Source organism: Triticum urartu, chromosome 1A (assembly GCF_056163025.1).
Source record: "Triticum urartu cultivar PI428250 chromosome 1A, HENAU_Tu73, whole genome shotgun sequence".
Lineage (NCBI taxonomy): Eukaryota > Viridiplantae > Streptophyta > Magnoliopsida > Poales > Poaceae > Triticum > Triticum urartu.
In genome coordinates, this window is record NC_141873.1 from 275927517 (window position 1) to 275943529 (window position 16013).

The 16013-nt window shown below is 53.6% G+C and overlaps 1 pseudogene; it reads right to left on the minus strand.

The window, feature by feature from the left end:
• Nucleotides 1-10763: 10763 nt before the first annotated feature.
• Nucleotides 10764-13428, minus strand: LOC125532048 (uncharacterized; annotated as a pseudogene).
• Between the last annotated feature and the right edge of the window lie 2585 nt (nt 13429-16013).

Below are 16013 nucleotides of genomic sequence, written 5' to 3' on the forward strand. Positions count from 1 at the left end.
CTTGGGCTCCCCTGCCGCGGCTAGTGCGGCCTCAAGTTGGGCTTTGCACTCTTCCAGCTCCTGGGACAGTAGGGAATTCTTTTCTGTAAGAACCTGCATAACAAATGATCCTTAAATCAGTTATCCTAACTGTTTCAAGTCTCGGGGGCTACTGGTATATATATATAATTACCAAAATTTTCTTACCCGTATGTCTTTTACATATTGCTCCGTGGCTCTGGCTAGACCATTTTGAGCGGCACAGAGGTACGCATCTCCCGAATTGAAGGCATCTAATGCCTCTCGGGAGAAACAAGCGTCGCGAAGAATTGTTCGGTGACGCCTGTGGTTCATGGCACTCTCCACCTCAGAGTTGGTGGCAGGCAACATGTCCACATCCTCCGTCGGAGGAGCGTCCGGTGCGCGCCTTGTGTTCGCCTCCGCCTCCGGACCAGGCTTTGGAGCCTGGCTGGTGGAGGCGTGATTGGCAGCCTCTCCGGATATAGTCCGGCGAGGTCTCTTTGTCCTGAAGAGAGCACGAGTGTTAATATGCCTTGAAGGTATAACACCTGGGATAAGGGGGGCGCGCCATACCTTTGCGCTGACGCCTCGGTCCGGACTGCACCTCTTTTCTGCCCACGGGGCCCTGCGGCCCCTCGTTGGCTTGTCGCCGCAGGTTCGGCCTCCCGTCTCAAAAACCTCCCCTGCAAAGCTCGGTTGTAATCAGGAAACTGAAAACACGAGAGGGCGGACCCCTATTCGGGGTACTGGGACTTCGATCTCAGTTACCTAGGAGGCCGAGATTAGCCTTGGGTAATCGGCCGTAATGGCCACCAAGGCGTTGTCCTTACTCAATTGATGGAACACTCCATCAATCAGCTCCACAGATAAGTCCGTATCCTCTTGAGAGGCCGGGTCGAGGGACCGTCCTGGGTCCTCGGGTTGTGGAGGAGGGTTGTTTATTTCTTTAACAGCCTGGCGCAGTTCCTGCGTTGAAGTCGTTAGACTGAATATTTAACAATGGGAATATAAAATGGATGGGCAAGTAAATGTGACCACTTACCCAGCTTGGGGGATTGTACATAGAAAATCCACCCTGTGGGTTGACGCGGAGAAATTCCTCCTCTTCTCCCGTGTACAAAGCGGACAAGGTCTTTGTTAGGGCCGCAGCCGAATCCGGTCCCTTACGGCCGTAGCGGGTGGCGTCGTCCTCCCCATTGAAATCCCACATGGGGTGGCCTCTATACTATAGCGGCTGCAACCCTCGCATGATGCATGCGGCCATGACCCCGATCATGGTCAGTCCGAAATGAGCTAACAATCTTATCCGGCCCATTAGGTAAAGGACGTCCTTGTCACTTTCCCTCTGAGGGCTCCGTGGACGCCAACTTAGGCGCTTCTTTAGTGGAGCACTGTCGAACTCAAGGAGGCCGATCTGTACAGGATCCGGCAGCGGGACGTCCTCTATGTAAAACCATTTCGAAGGCCAGTCCTCGGACGCCTTCTTTGGGGTTCCGGATAGATATCCGGTCCCGGCGATGCGCCACACTTCGGCTCCGCCCACTTGATATATTGACCCCTTCTGAGAACGGGGCACAAGGCAGAATAGCTCTTTCCACAACCCGAAATGATCCTCAACACCCAAAAACAGCTCGCAGAGGGCTACGAAGCCCGCGATATGCAATACGGAGGCAGGCGTAAGATTGTGTAGCTGGAGGCCATAGAACTTCAGGAGCCCTCGGAGAAACGGATGGATTGGAAATCCGAGCCCTCTTATTAAATAAGGGACGAGTCATACCCGCTCTCCTTTGGAGGGATTAGGGGCACTCTCCGCTTGCTCTCCGCCATTATAGATGGCAAGACCGGCTCGAACCGGGACCATATAGGCCGGGGGGAGAAATCCCTTGGTCTGGAGCGTCACTAGCTCGCTATGCGGGATGGAGCATCTCTCCCAATATCTAGGCTGAGGGCTGGAAGGGCGAAAGGAGGAGTTGCGACGGCTGGCCATGGTGGTATGGACCTTTGTCGGATGCGCTCTGATGAACACTCTCGAGGGGGAGAAGGTGTGGTTTGGATCTAAATCCTTGTCCCCTTAAATGGGCAGCTCATTTACGCGGCTAGGGGTGTGGATGTAAAAACACTCAGACTTTTCATATTCGTTTGACACGTGGGAGACGACCATTATTGGGCGTAGAAGCCAAGGAGCGCAACATTTACAAGAAGCCGGACTTTATTCAACAGGTACATGGAATTTGGAGGAGAACCCGCCTTGCAATGCCGAAGACAATCTGCGCGCCGGACTCATCGTCATTGAAGCCTGGTTCGGGGGCTAATGAGGGAGTCCTGGATTAGGGGGTGTCCGGATGGCCGGACTATACCTTCAGCCGGACTCCTGGACTATGAAGATACAAGATTGAAGACTTCGTCCCATGTCCGGAAGGGACTTTCCTTGGCGTGGAAGGCAAGCTTGGCGATACGGATATGTAGATCTCCTACCATTGTAACCGACTTTGTGTAACTCTAACCCTCTCCGGTGTCTATATAAACCGGAGGGTTTTAGTCTGTAGGACAACATACAGAACAACAATCATACCATAGGCTAGCTTCTAGGGTTTAGCCTCTCCGATCTCGTGGTAGATCTACTCTTGTACTACGCATATCATCAATATTAATCAGGTAGGACGTAGGGTTTTACCTCCATCAAGAGGGCCCGAACCTGGGTAAAACTTCGTGTCCCTTGCCTCCTGTTACCATCCGGCCTAGACGCACAGTTCGGGACCCCCTACCCGAGATCCGCCGGTTTTGACACCGACAACACCCCTTGGAGACACACCTATTGTTCCAAGCCATGTGCGGCGTCTCCCTCCACTGTTTACTCCTCCGGTCATATTCACGTAGTGCTTAGGCGAAGCCCTGCGTGGATCACATCACCATCACCGTCAGCACGCCGTTGTGCTGACGAAACTCTCCCTCGACCCTCTGCTGGATCAAGAGTTCGAGGGACGTCATCGAGCTGAACGTGTTCTGAACTCGGAGGTGTCGTACGTTCGGTACTAGATCGGTTAGATCGTGAAGTTGTTCGACTACATAAACCGCGTTAACCTAATGCTTCCGCTTTTGGTCTACGAGGGTATGTGGACACACTCTCCCCTTCTCGTTGCTATACATCTCCTAGATAGATCTTGCGTGATCGTAGGATTTTTTTTTTGAAATTGCATGCTACATTCCCCAACACAATGCACCGCGAGGTAGGTAGCGCTGGCGAGGAGGGTCCCGCGTCCTTCATTGGGACGTCAGTGGCCTCCGGCTGCTCATTGGTCTGTTAGCCGGCAGCAATGGCAGCCATCTCCTTCTTCTGCTCTGGCGATAGCCCGTCCCACAAAGTTTAGGCGTGCGAGGAGGTCATGATGGGAGTGGTGCAAAAGAGAAGAAAGGGACCAGAGGAGGATGAATGCGGCTATGCCCGGGGCTGCAGCTTATATAGCGGGCGAGGCGGCAATAGTGGGTGGCAGAGGGACGAATGGGTGGCGTCGGAGTAGGTTCCTCGTCAACCGTGTGTCATTAATGCAGGCGGCACACGAACGGACGGGCGACCGTGGTGTAGTTTGAATGCGAAGCAGTCACATGCACCGAGAAGCGGCTCGGGCGGCGCTCTCTAGGTCGGTGCGTCGCTTCAATGTCAGCGCTAGTGAGAGGTCACGTCCGCTCTGACCGGACATGAATGTGGCACTAGTGTTCTGGAGCGGCGCTAACCGTTTCAGGTGATAAGCACGCGCAGGTGGGGGAGGGGGTTTGGGTTGACCAAGGTGGCCAGACGCGGTCGTGGTAGCGGCCCGGACTCCCGCAAAGCCCCCCAACATTTGTCTCCGATTTGCGGGAGAAAATGCGTCTGAATTGGGCAGATACAAACCCACGTTAGATGGCATAACACGCTCGGATCTGGTTAAATAAAACACGTCTGAACAGCATGATCCTATTAGCGATTTGAGGGTCCGTGTTGGACTTAAGCTATATTAACCTCCATACATCAACAAGTTACCAAATTAAGTACTCCGATAAAAAGCTAAATATCCGGGAGAGTTACAGATCAAAAGCAATGAACAAAACGATGAGGAACCGTAATGTTAGACTTTATGGGGACTGGCTTAGCATGTTAATTTTGGTCCGCCGAGAGGCACTACATTCAACAGCCGAATAACGATCTACTTTTCAGTTGCCAATCGAGTCTTTGGACCTGTGCTAGCTAAAAGTAAACAAATCCAATTGTTCTCGGTCAAGCCTCCCACTGATTGATATAGGATGATGCACGAAGTGAGACTTCTGGACAGCACGAGTTCGACCGTGATTCGCCGGACCCGTCAACCTCCCAAGATTCTAGATAAAGAATCTGATCCATATAGCCAGGGAGAAAAAGACACACCGAACTTCGGGCAAAGCTAACTCAAAAGTTCAGTAACCAGCACAAGAAACAAAGGAAGAAAAAAAAAGGTAAGCATAAAAAATCAGCTCCTAGAACTGTCCCGCACGTGAGTATGCTAGTAGTACTGTATATTTCTTTTTCTGAAAAGGCTCCTCGCTTTGTAGGGCTGCCAATCTGCTTCGCTTTTTGTTTGAGAGGTGTAAACGGCTGCTAATCTAGTAGATACTCTTTCTAAAGACATCTCAAAGGCATAGTAAATTTGATAATTATGACCCGGAAAATAGTCAGTACAGTACAATGGACAAAGACATAGAACGATCAGTAAAAATAAAACTATATTCAAAATCATATTAGCATTCTTCTACTTATCATTGTACGCTGTAGTCCAAGATGAAAACTTACACTGAATAACAGCAAATAAAGATTAAATAAATAATTTAGTGCCAAATGACACTTTGAACATAGAACATAGCCAACAATCAGCTATAGGAAGTTGTCAAGTCACATATAGCAACCTAATAGCAACATGTCTTATTATTAGTTACTCCTCCGTTCCTTCCTACAAGCTGTATTTGTATTTTCAAAAGTCAAATGGCTACATGTTTGACCGAGTTTTTTTTTAAAAAAAATATCAATATCCACAATATGAATTTGTTATCATTTGATCCATAATTAAAAATAGTTTCATATTTTATCTATTAGATATTGCAGATTTTTTTTAAAAAAAGAAGGACGACTCCCGGTCTCTGTATCTGGGCGATGCATACGGTCACTTTATTAATTATTCTCAGAAGACCTTACAAAGTCATACAACAATAAGACTAAAGCCGCCGTCTAAGCAACAAATTATCGCTACACCTATCCAGTTGATGAAGGAGCGCAGATAGCCTGAGCCTAATACCAAACAGACATCGCAGCCAAGCCTAACATCTAAGTCCTGAGACCCCAACCTAGCCACTTGTCGGGTCTGGGGTACATAATGGTCTGGCGTGCTCTCAGAGGCCGCCGCCGCCAACTGCCACCGCTCCATCTTCAGAACTGTACTGCTGCATCAACCTTACTCAGTCTAACTATCATCGACGCCACCACGGCGCCCAACGGCACCTCCTCTCTGCGCGCAAACAGCTGAGCACGTCGCGGTCGTCACTGATACACCTCAGTGCCATGCTGTCAAGTACCACCAGTCGACACAGCTTGAAGTCCTTGGAAGATCTGTCATGCGTAGCACCTGCCGACCAGGCATGACAAAGCGTAGCACCTGTCTGTCAGGCATGACTTGACATCTCCACCGAAGCTCCGTGCAAGACGAAGCCACTCCACCTCCTGCCTCTCACTTCCAGCGCTGCTCCAAAAACGATGCTCCCAAGAGAGAAACGACACCGCAGTGTCGTCATCGTCTGATCTGGAACACCAGATCCTAAGGTTTCCCCGGGAGCAGCACGAGTGGGTCGACAATATTTATTAGATATTGCAGATGTTGTTATTTTATTTTATAATTTTGATCAACCATTCAAATGGTTGACTTGCACGAAATCAATACATCTTATATTTTGAAAGGGACGGACTACTAAGAAATACCACACTACTTTATTAATATATGACTCATATTACACTCTCACAATGTTTTTGAAAATCTGTGTTGCAGTTGGTTATTAACCCAGCCCACTTCTCTTCTTTTCTCTCTTCTTTTTTATCTAACTCAGCAAAAATAATATTTTAATCTTTACAACCCGCTAATTGTGTCTTAATATTTCCACGACAGAAAAATTGTGTCTTATTAGTAGACTTTGCTCTAATCCTAGTAGATGAGCTATTTCTGTGACCTATGACACACCCTATCAGTTGCCTAGAACATTACCAGCGGACGAGGGCACACAAAGACAAAGCTTCGTTCAGCACTAAATTAGTCAAACATGTCTATTAGGAAACTATTTAGTCAAAGACAATGCCGTGGAAGTCTAACCGGATCTGTGACAGCGACCTCTTTTGACAAACTCGTGGCCAACTTTTTCAACCGCGAAAGCCACATAATCGTATCCAGAGCAATAATACTAGCCAGGTGCGCCAACTGCTACATACACGAGTATCAAGCAATGCAGCTCAAAAACAAAAAGAGTATCAAGGAATGCATACTCTTATAAGCAGGTCAGGGGAATCTTAATAATCAGCAGCCAGCACCTTATATGAGTTGCAGATCTAATCGTGCTTATCTACTCTAGTTAGTCACTCAATCAGGATCATCAGCTGGCTGCACATACACGTGGATTCACATTATTGTCCTTTAATAGGAGATCAAATCACAGTTATCGAGAAATAAAATCGTTTTATATTGCAACTGCCGTACGCGTGTTACTGACAGCCAGACTCTTTAAAACCGACTTTTTTTCTCTCTTTAAAACCGACTAACAAGAGGTAGATAAATTTTTTTTTGAAACGGAGGCAAAAGATTTGCCTCATATATTAAATAAGGAGGAGAGAGAGTTTGTTACAACACACATCCAAGTTACGGCATGACAATTATTCTCGCAATAAAAAAGACCCTAGTTTTTTTGCCCTAGCTTTGATCCAAGGGTTTGCCTCGTCTTCAATGATGCTGAGCAAGATTTGCGGAGGTGCACTCTTTTGCCTGAACACTCTTGCGTTGCACTCATTTCAGATGACCCATGACACTAGCATGGTAATCGATGCCTTTGCTTTTCTGTCGGTGGTGCCCGTGGTGCATGTGCTCACCCACCAGGCATGAACGGAGTCAAACAGGTGCCATGTGGACGTGTCCATGTCTGGATCCGAAATTTCTGAATAGCCATGTTCCAAAGCCTGAGAGTGAAATGGCATCTGAAGAAAAGATGAGGGCCACATTCCTGCACCCGTCGGCACAAGGGGCAGGGGCCACAGTTAGGCCATCCTCGCTTCTCCAATCTGTCCGCAGTCCAGACCCTATCCTGAAGCACGAGCCAAGCAAAGAATTTGAATTTTGGTGGGGCCCAAGCCTTCCAGACCATTTGGTCCATGGGGGAGAGGACCAAGCCCAAAAATTGTGCCCTGTAAGCGGAGGCCGCGGAGTAGTGCCCAGATTCCGTGTGCTTCCATAGGATGTCATCCTCGGTGAGCTCATCCAGGTGCACCTCGTGCAGTAGCATCCAAAGGGTGAAGAATTGCGCAACATGCTCGATGGAAACAGATGTGGGCGGTCTGATTTTGAGAATCCACGCGTTGTCCTTGAGGGCCTCCCGTACCTTCCAGTGCTTCCGGGAGGAAGTCTCATAAATGAGCGGAGCAATGTCTTTGGGCTTGCGACCAAGGAGCCAAGGGGAGTCCCAAAATGGAGTCTTCGCACCGTTCCCAACCGTGATGGTGGTACAGGCATAGAAAAAGTTGAAGTCCTCCTCATCGCACAGATTCCCACTCCCAACCCACAACTTTGTGGGCTCCTTCCACTCGTACCAAGGCCACCGCAAACGCAAAGCCCGTGCGAACTTGTTGGTGTTGAGGACCCCGAGTCCACCATAGGCGAGCGGCCGGCTGACAACATCCCAATTGACCTTGCACTTTGCCCCGGATGTCGTATCCGACCCCGACCATAGGAAGGCCCGCTCAAGCTTGTCGATGTTTTGCAGAATGGTGGGTTGAATGACAAGTGGCGTGATGAAGTAGATCACTTGGGAAGCGAGGACCGACTTAACAAGGGCCGCGCGACCAATGGTGGTGATGTTTTGGCCGTCATATGTAGTCAGTCTACTTGCCACTTTATCGACAAGAAATTGTAGGTCGGCGAGCTTCAGCTTCCACACAGATAGCGGGAGTCCCAGGTAGCGGAGCGGAAAGGAAGCCCTGACAGCTGGTAGCCCTTGTGTGATGTGGCCCAAGTCAAGGTTGCCGCACCGAATGGGGACCATTGAGCTCTTATGGAAGTTGGTGCAAAGGCCGGTGACTTCACCAAAACCTCGCAGAATGGCCGCGAGGTTGTCCACATCTCTTTTGATCGGCGCTACAAACACAGCCGCATCATCCGCATAGAGAGAGGTTCGCACCATGACCCCTCTCCCTCGGACCTTGTGAAGAAGGCCCTTCCTTGTCGCCACATCAAGGATTTGCTTCAATGGGTCAATAGCTATCACAAAAAGGAGGGGAGAGACGGGGTCCCCTTGCCGTAGTCCCTGGCCATGCTTGATGGGGGTACCAGCTACCTCATTCAAGAGGATCCTCGAAGATGAGGAGCATAGCAGAGCCACAATCCACTCTCGAAATTTGCTTGGGAAACCTCGCCTCCGTAGGAGGTCAAGCAAGTACTCCCATTTGACAGAGTCAAATGCCTTGCGGATGTCCAGCTTGAATAGGAGAGAGGGAGTCTTGCTCTTGTGCAAGCGTCGCGCAAGGTTTCTAACATACATGAAGTTGTCGTGGATGCTCCGCGTTTTGATGAACGCACTTTGAGCGTTGGAGACGAGGGCGGACATGTGCGGGCCAAGTCGGATAGCGAGTACCTTCGCGATGATCTTGGCGACTGCATGGATGAGGCTAATGGGCCTAAAGTCGACGATGCTCTCCGCCCCATCCTTCTTTGGAAGCAACACAATATTCGCAGAGTTGAGCCAGTGTAGGTTTGTTGTGTGGAGGGAGTCAAAGCGTTGAATCACCCTCATGAGGTCGTGCTTGATGATGCCCCAACACTTTTTGAAGAAGAGGCCGGTGAAGCCATCTGGCCCAGGCGCCTTGTCGCTCGGCATGCTATTAATCGCCTCGATGACCTCCGCCTCAGAGAGGGGAGCGTCAAGCTCACGCAGGTCATGCGACTCTAGATTGAGCTCCTCCCAATTGAAGTCCTTCGTGCTTACGCTTCCTCTTTTCATTACTTGCGAGAAGTGGTCATGGATTATCTTCTCCTTGGCATTGTGTTCGGTCACCCACCCTTGATCCTTCATAATCCGGTGAATATAGTTTTTCCTCCTTCTCGCGTTAACGCGACGGTGAAAGAATTTGGTGTTGGCATCCCCTTCCTTAATGTTTGCGATTCTAGCACGCTGCTTTTTACGTGCTTTCTCCAGCGCGGCCAAGCTTATGACCCTTCTCTTAAGCCGAGATCCAAGGTCGCGCTCCCCCGGGGAGAGCAACCTTCCCTCCTGAGCAATGTCGAGGCAGAGGATCACCAAGAGGGCGGCATGGAGGTGGATCTTGGCTTTAGAGAAGAGGCCTCTACTCCATTCCGTGAGACGCTTCGCCGTTTTCTTGAGTTTGTGGAAAAGGATCATGTATGGGTCGGTATGCTCAACTGGCTTGGCCCAGGCCTTGTGGACCATGTCATAGAAGCCTGGCATAGAAGCCCAAAAGTTCTCAAATTTGAAGGTCCTAGGCCTCCTTGGCCCCTTATCTTCAGCAAGCAGAAGCGGGCAGTGGTCGGAGAGGGACGAGGAGAGCGCATGTAACACATGGTCGTTGAATGTTGTGTCCCACTCCGCATTGCAAAAGAAGGAGTCGAGCTTGCAAAGGGTAGGGTTGGACCTCTCATTGCTCCATGTGAATCTCCTATTCTGGAGGTGGATTTCTTTGAGCTCACAACTGTGGAGAGTTGCACGGAACCAATTTATACGGCTGTAGTTCACGTTCCTCTTGTTTTTATCCCTTGCCCGGTAAATTTGGTTGAAATCCCGGAGGCTATCCAAGCCACACCAGCGGGTGGCTTTTGGCTAACGAGCTCGGCAAAGAACACATCCTTGAGCGAGTGGTCGGTGGGGCCGTAAACGGTGGTTATCTTGAAGCTCACGCCTGAGTCTCTGACACGGACCATGGCTGAGAGGCAGAAGGTGGTGATGGTGATGCTAGACATCTCCACCAAAAGGTCATCCCAAAGAAGAAGGATACCACCCCTGGTGCCATTTGCTGGACGTTGTGCGAAGCTACGCAGCCTATGCCCCCCAAGAAAGCAGCCGTGAACTGATCGATATTGTCAAGCTTCGTTTCCTGGAGGCACACTACATGACAGGAGGAGGAAGCGATAGGAGCATTAACTGTCGACCGCCGGTTCGGACAGTTAAGGCCCCGGACATTCCAGCTCAGAAAGTTTACTGGTTGTGATGACATAAATTAACAGCGAGGACCCTAGAGCATAGCCACTGAACATAGGCAAGAAGAAACATGGCAGCATCTGAACTGGCAGCGAGAACAACAATTTGTGTGCACACATATGCGACATCCAACACCCACGGTTGCATAGATAACCTGATACATGGCGCATATACAGCACACCCACACACTTTGCTACCAAGCTGAAACTTGAACCATCACCTAACCATCCGACAACATGCAAATAGTTGTACTAACATAGCAACTAACAACCCAGATTATGAGTAGCGGCTCAGGACGCTGCCTACTGCAGCACGGCCTCCTCGTCGGCCCTCTCCAGGTCTAGCGCGCCTCCTCCTCCATGCTCCAGGAGGGCTTCCTCCACAGCATCTGCATTGGCGTCGTCTAGCTTAAACAGGCCTCTCATGGCTGTGAGCACCTCCGGCGACAGATGCTCCTTGAAGCGGTCCGCGAAGGCGTCCAAGGTTGCGGTAGTGACGTCCTCTCCATCCTTGACGATGCCGAGAGAGCGACAGACCAGGATTTCTGCCGCGCGAGCCACGGGCGCGGCCTTGGGGCGGCTTGCCGTCTTTGTCTTGTGCAGCGAGAAGGTGACGCCGACCCCGGAGATGGAGACTCTAGCCATTGTTTTGCGGCGCGTCGTAAGAGCCCGAGGCGGTGTTGGAGCCAGGGTGGGCGGGATGGCCTCCTGCCTATATTCAAACAACGGCGCAAGGCACTACAGGCCAACAGCACCAGAAGCATCGACCCTACGGCGCCGCACGGGCGAAGGGGTGCGGCGCACCGGCCCACTGGACGGCAGTGGCGGCGTTGGCGAGGCCTCGAACCCAGGGGGTCTGGACGGGGACGACACAGGTAGTAGCATCGTCGTGGGCGCACAGAGCTGTGGCAGCGCCCCACTTGGCTCCCCCGGCAGCAACGTGGCCGACTGAACTTCATTCCTCTTGGACCTGGGTGACAGCGGCACAATGGAGGTTGGTGAAAGCGGCGGCGAGGCAGGCGGCGTGAGGGCTTCTTGAGAGCGACGCCGGGCAGCATGTGGCGAGGGATGCCTTGTAATGTTGCGGCCGCGCCCAGCCTCCAGCGGCACGGCTTGTAGAGGCTGTATCTCAGAGGCACGAGCCGCCGCCACGCTTGGGGATCCGGAGCCCAGCAAAACAGCAAGCGCGTCAGCATCACGATGGTGGCCGCCGCGGTCGCGGCCAGCATCATCACGACCGCCGACGCGCCCAAGGTCGCGGCCATGATCACGTGAGGCGTCTCGCGGCTGCCTAGAGAGGCTGCGCCTGATGCGCACCCCCACCCTTCTCTGTTGCGCGAGTTGTCGCGACCCCTGCGATCCCGGGTGTCGCGGCGCCTGTCATGGTCGTCATCCCGGTCACGCCGGTGGCTGTTGTTCGGCCGGGAGATGCGCTCACTTGGGTCGCGGGCTTGCCGCTCGCCGTCGACGACCCCCTTCATGAAGTCGTACCCCTTGGAAACAATCCTTGTGCCTTGAGTTGGATCCTCGTGGATCGACCGGTGGATGATGACCCGCCGCTCCAGGCCACGCCGCCCAAAAGCTGGCTGGCTGTCCGCGCGCGCCGGCAAGGTCACCCAATTGACGCGAGGGACGTTTGCCGGCGACGCCGTCCATGCCCAGACCCCAAGCACCTCACAGTCCGTCTTGAGCCTTGAGTCCGGCTCGATGTAGTCGATGGAGCAGGCTGGCCCAATGGCCTGCCCGACGGTGTGCTCGTCCCAGGCCTGCAGAGGCAGGCCGTCCATGCACAGGCGGACGTGGTGGACGAGATCAACGGTCTTGGAGTGATCCTCTAGCCGCCATGGGCGCAGCTGCAGCCTCGTCCCGCGGAACGGCAGGTCCCGGCGCCTCGTCGCGTCGATGCAGTGGTGCCACTGGAAGAACCTGACCAGGAACGCCTTCGGAAAGTGTTTGACGATGGAGATGTCATCCGACAGCATGCCGAGCTTGGAGACGATGGCAGCAGCGATGTCGTTCGTGCTTGCCCGTAGGTCTTGGTCCAGCCATGCAACCAACGCATGCGAGCCCAGAAGAGCCGCCTCCTGATGCATGGCCGGCGTCCCATGGATGACTGTGAAGACCTCCGCATGCCGCTGGGAGTGGTCGCCAGACCAAGCCATGCGCGGGGAAGGGAGCGGCCGGCACGCAGGGCGCGAAGAAGGCGAGGGGCGGCCGGACGGCGCGCGCGCAGGGGGCAGGCGAAGAGGATGCACGGTCGGGACGCCAGGTCGGAGATGAGGAGCTGGCTTGTTGTAGCAGGATTTAGCACGGTGGCCCGGATGGAAGCAGCGGCGGCAGACGATCTGGTTTGTGCACTTGGCTTGGCGATGTCGAGGTTCAAGGAAGCGGAAGCATAGGCCTTTAATCCACTCCGGCGCGGGCTGGCGGGGCATCAAATGGGCGCCAGGCAAAGCCGTCCGGCGCGGCCGATGGGACGCGACGGTGACCCATCCCGCCGCGTCTGCAACCTCGAGCCCCGCGGGCGCCACGCGCGTTGAATGCGCTTCCAGGGCTCGGCCGCCCATGCCCTGGACGACCTCGGCCCAGCTACCATAGTTATTGCGCGCCGCGGCAGCATTGAAGGAGGGGGCGCCCAGCCTGGCCCTGACGCAGAGCAGCTCAGGAGGCGTCTCCGGAACGACCGACACCTCGCGCGGGTCATGCAGCGGCCGACCAGGCGGCGGAGGGGGCGGGGTGGCCAGTTCCCGATCTAGATCTCGGACTGAAACAGAAGGGAGCTGCAGCCTAGCGGGCGGGGGCGAGGGGAAGCCCCAAAGCAGTGCAGGCGGAGCGGGGGCGAGGTGCGGAGGCCGCGGCGAGCCGGTTGGGTGGCCAGCGGCGCCGGAGTGGCGCCCGCCGGGAGGGGTTGGTGGACTACGGCGGGGGGATTTCGGCTGTCGCGAGAGCGCAAGCGGGGTCGGGCCATGCTGGTCTGGTCTTGACCTCCGAAAAAATAATCTGCAGAGGCAGATAATTATGTAGGCGCAAGGGCATCTCCAACGCAACCTGTAAATTTTTACTTGCAGTTGTTCACGGACAAGAGGAAACCAGTATGCGGATATGGATGTGGGAGGACGTCATTTAACACTAGCCGCATACGTTTTGATAATAACTCAAACTAATCGGACGAAATTCGTTCAAACGGACGGATTTGATATAAACATGATCGAATTTTATATAAACATGACGGGTTTCATTTAAACATGATGGATTTTTTTACATTTACATCAATTAAGTGGAGCTCGTCTGGCTAGGTCTAAATGGTCGCCGATGTCCGTTCCCCATGTCATGCCATAAGCCCCGAGAACTGAAGCTTCACCGTCTTCAGTTCCGCCTCAGCACTCTGCAGCTCCGGTTCGTCGTCGGTAATGTCCTCCATTGGAACGTCGCCGTCCTTCGGTTGCCTGCCGGCCAGCAAGGCAGGAAAAATGGCGGCCGTCTCCTTCTTCTGGTCTGACGCCAGGCCATCCCAGAGAGCTTTGGTCGGGGAGAAATCCATGGTGGGAGTGGTGCAGAAAGGGATCGGAGGTGGATGACAGCGGCTATGACCGGGGCATCGGTTTTTATAGCAATGCTGGCCAGTAGAGGGATGGATGGGTGGCGCCGGAGAAGACACCTCGGCAACCGCGTGCCATCAATGTGAGCGGCAGACGGACGGACGGACAACCGTCGTGTCATTGGAACACGCGACAATCGCCTGCACTGAAAGCTGCATGCGCAGCGCTCTCTCGATCGGCGTGTCGCTTCAATGCTGAGCGGCCGTGTCCTCTCTGGCCTGGTATGAATGCGGGCGGTGACACTCCGGAGCGGCGCTAACCAAAAACGCACGGGAGAGGGTGGGTTTTTGGTGGGCCAGGGCAGTCACAAGCAGGCGTGTGATCGGTCTGAACTCCCGCAAAGCCCCTCCTCATTTGTCTCCGATTTGCGGGAGAAATCGCGTCCGGACCGCCCCACGAACCAATACAGACGCATGTTGGATGGCTTCCGCTGTCCGGACAGCACGGTCCGGACGCATGCCAGAGGTTTACGGGTCGGCTAAGGGCATCTCCAACGCCGACCTGCAAACCTCCCGCATCAGTCCGGCCCACGAAAGCCATCCAACGTGGTCTTGTATCGATCTGCGGCGTGGTCCAGACGTGTTTTCTCCCGCAAACCAAAGACAAACGTCGGGAGGTTTGCGGGAGTCCAGACCGCTGTCGCGCCCGCTTCTGACCGCCCTGACCGACCAAAACCCCCTCCCCCTCCCGCATGCGCTTCCCGCCAGTCGCTAGGTGCCCGCATTCATACTGTTGTAGAGCGCGCTGCTCCACATTGAAGGCGGCTTAGGGTGGACTTGACTCTCACTGCCTCCGCCATTGAAGTGGCGCGCCAGCCGAGGGCGCCTCCCGCTGCACACCCGGATGAACACTCCTCCTCGCCGCATTCAAACACCCCCATTAAACCCATGTGGAAGCCAAGAAATTTACTCCGGCCACACATTAGTTCACGAGCGGCCGACATTAAACTCAAAGCCAGGCAAGCTCCTCCCGTCCGCCCTCTATGTAAACGAGGCCAAACACCGGGAAGAATCTCACCAGTCCAACAATCCCCCACCACATCCTTCCACCATTTCTCCACTCTTTCGATGGCATGTGACGAGCAGAAAGAGCAGTTCTCCGGCATAAAAGCCGGTTGGGTGGCCCGCCGAGCCCGGCGGATACAAGCGAGGCAGCTCGCTGCTCCACCTTCCTCGCATAGTCTGATGGAGCAAGTTGTTGTCCCTAGTCGGCGCGTGGTTCAGCAACTCTCCGCTCCAAGCCGGCTCGTGAAGGAGTGGCGAGTTGCTCCAGGCCGACACAACGGGGAGCATGGCGGCACAAGCATCGTCGCCTCCAGTGCATGTGACTGCGCCATCCGCTGTCGACGCGCACGTAGCCCCGTCATGCAGGCACAGAAAGAAGACGGCTACGCGGATGTCGATGAGGTGATGACACGCACGTCCGCGCCCGCGGCCATCATCGAGGAGAAGTAGAACACGGGAGGCCGCTACCGCTTGGGTCCCGGGAAGGCCACCACCGGTGACCTGGTCGGTTCTTCTTTATCTCATACCATCCTGGGCACCCGTCTCAGCTCCACTGAAGCATCCTTCCCCTTCGGCTGAAGCACGCTCCTTTGCCACTCCGATGAGTAGCGCATCTGGACATAGAGAAGATACAGGGGAAGAATATGCCTCTGGGACTCCCGACAGTCCGGTGGGCTGCCAGACATGTGGAAGACAAAGGTATCCACCGCGGCCGGCCGTAGGCTAGTGTAGTGTATCTATGTTGTGGGAGTAGAGCTCCGTGTGACCGTATGTGCACATAATTTTACATTTTTAGTTGAAAATATGTCCAAAATGTAATCGTTTTGTTTTTTTTGACGAAAAAGCAGCATGGTGCTGAATTTCATTGATGTAGAGGTAGGAGCAAACAGTTACAGGGAACTGGGAAAGGAGAAAAATACGAAAGAGGAAGAGGCAGAAACATGGTAGGC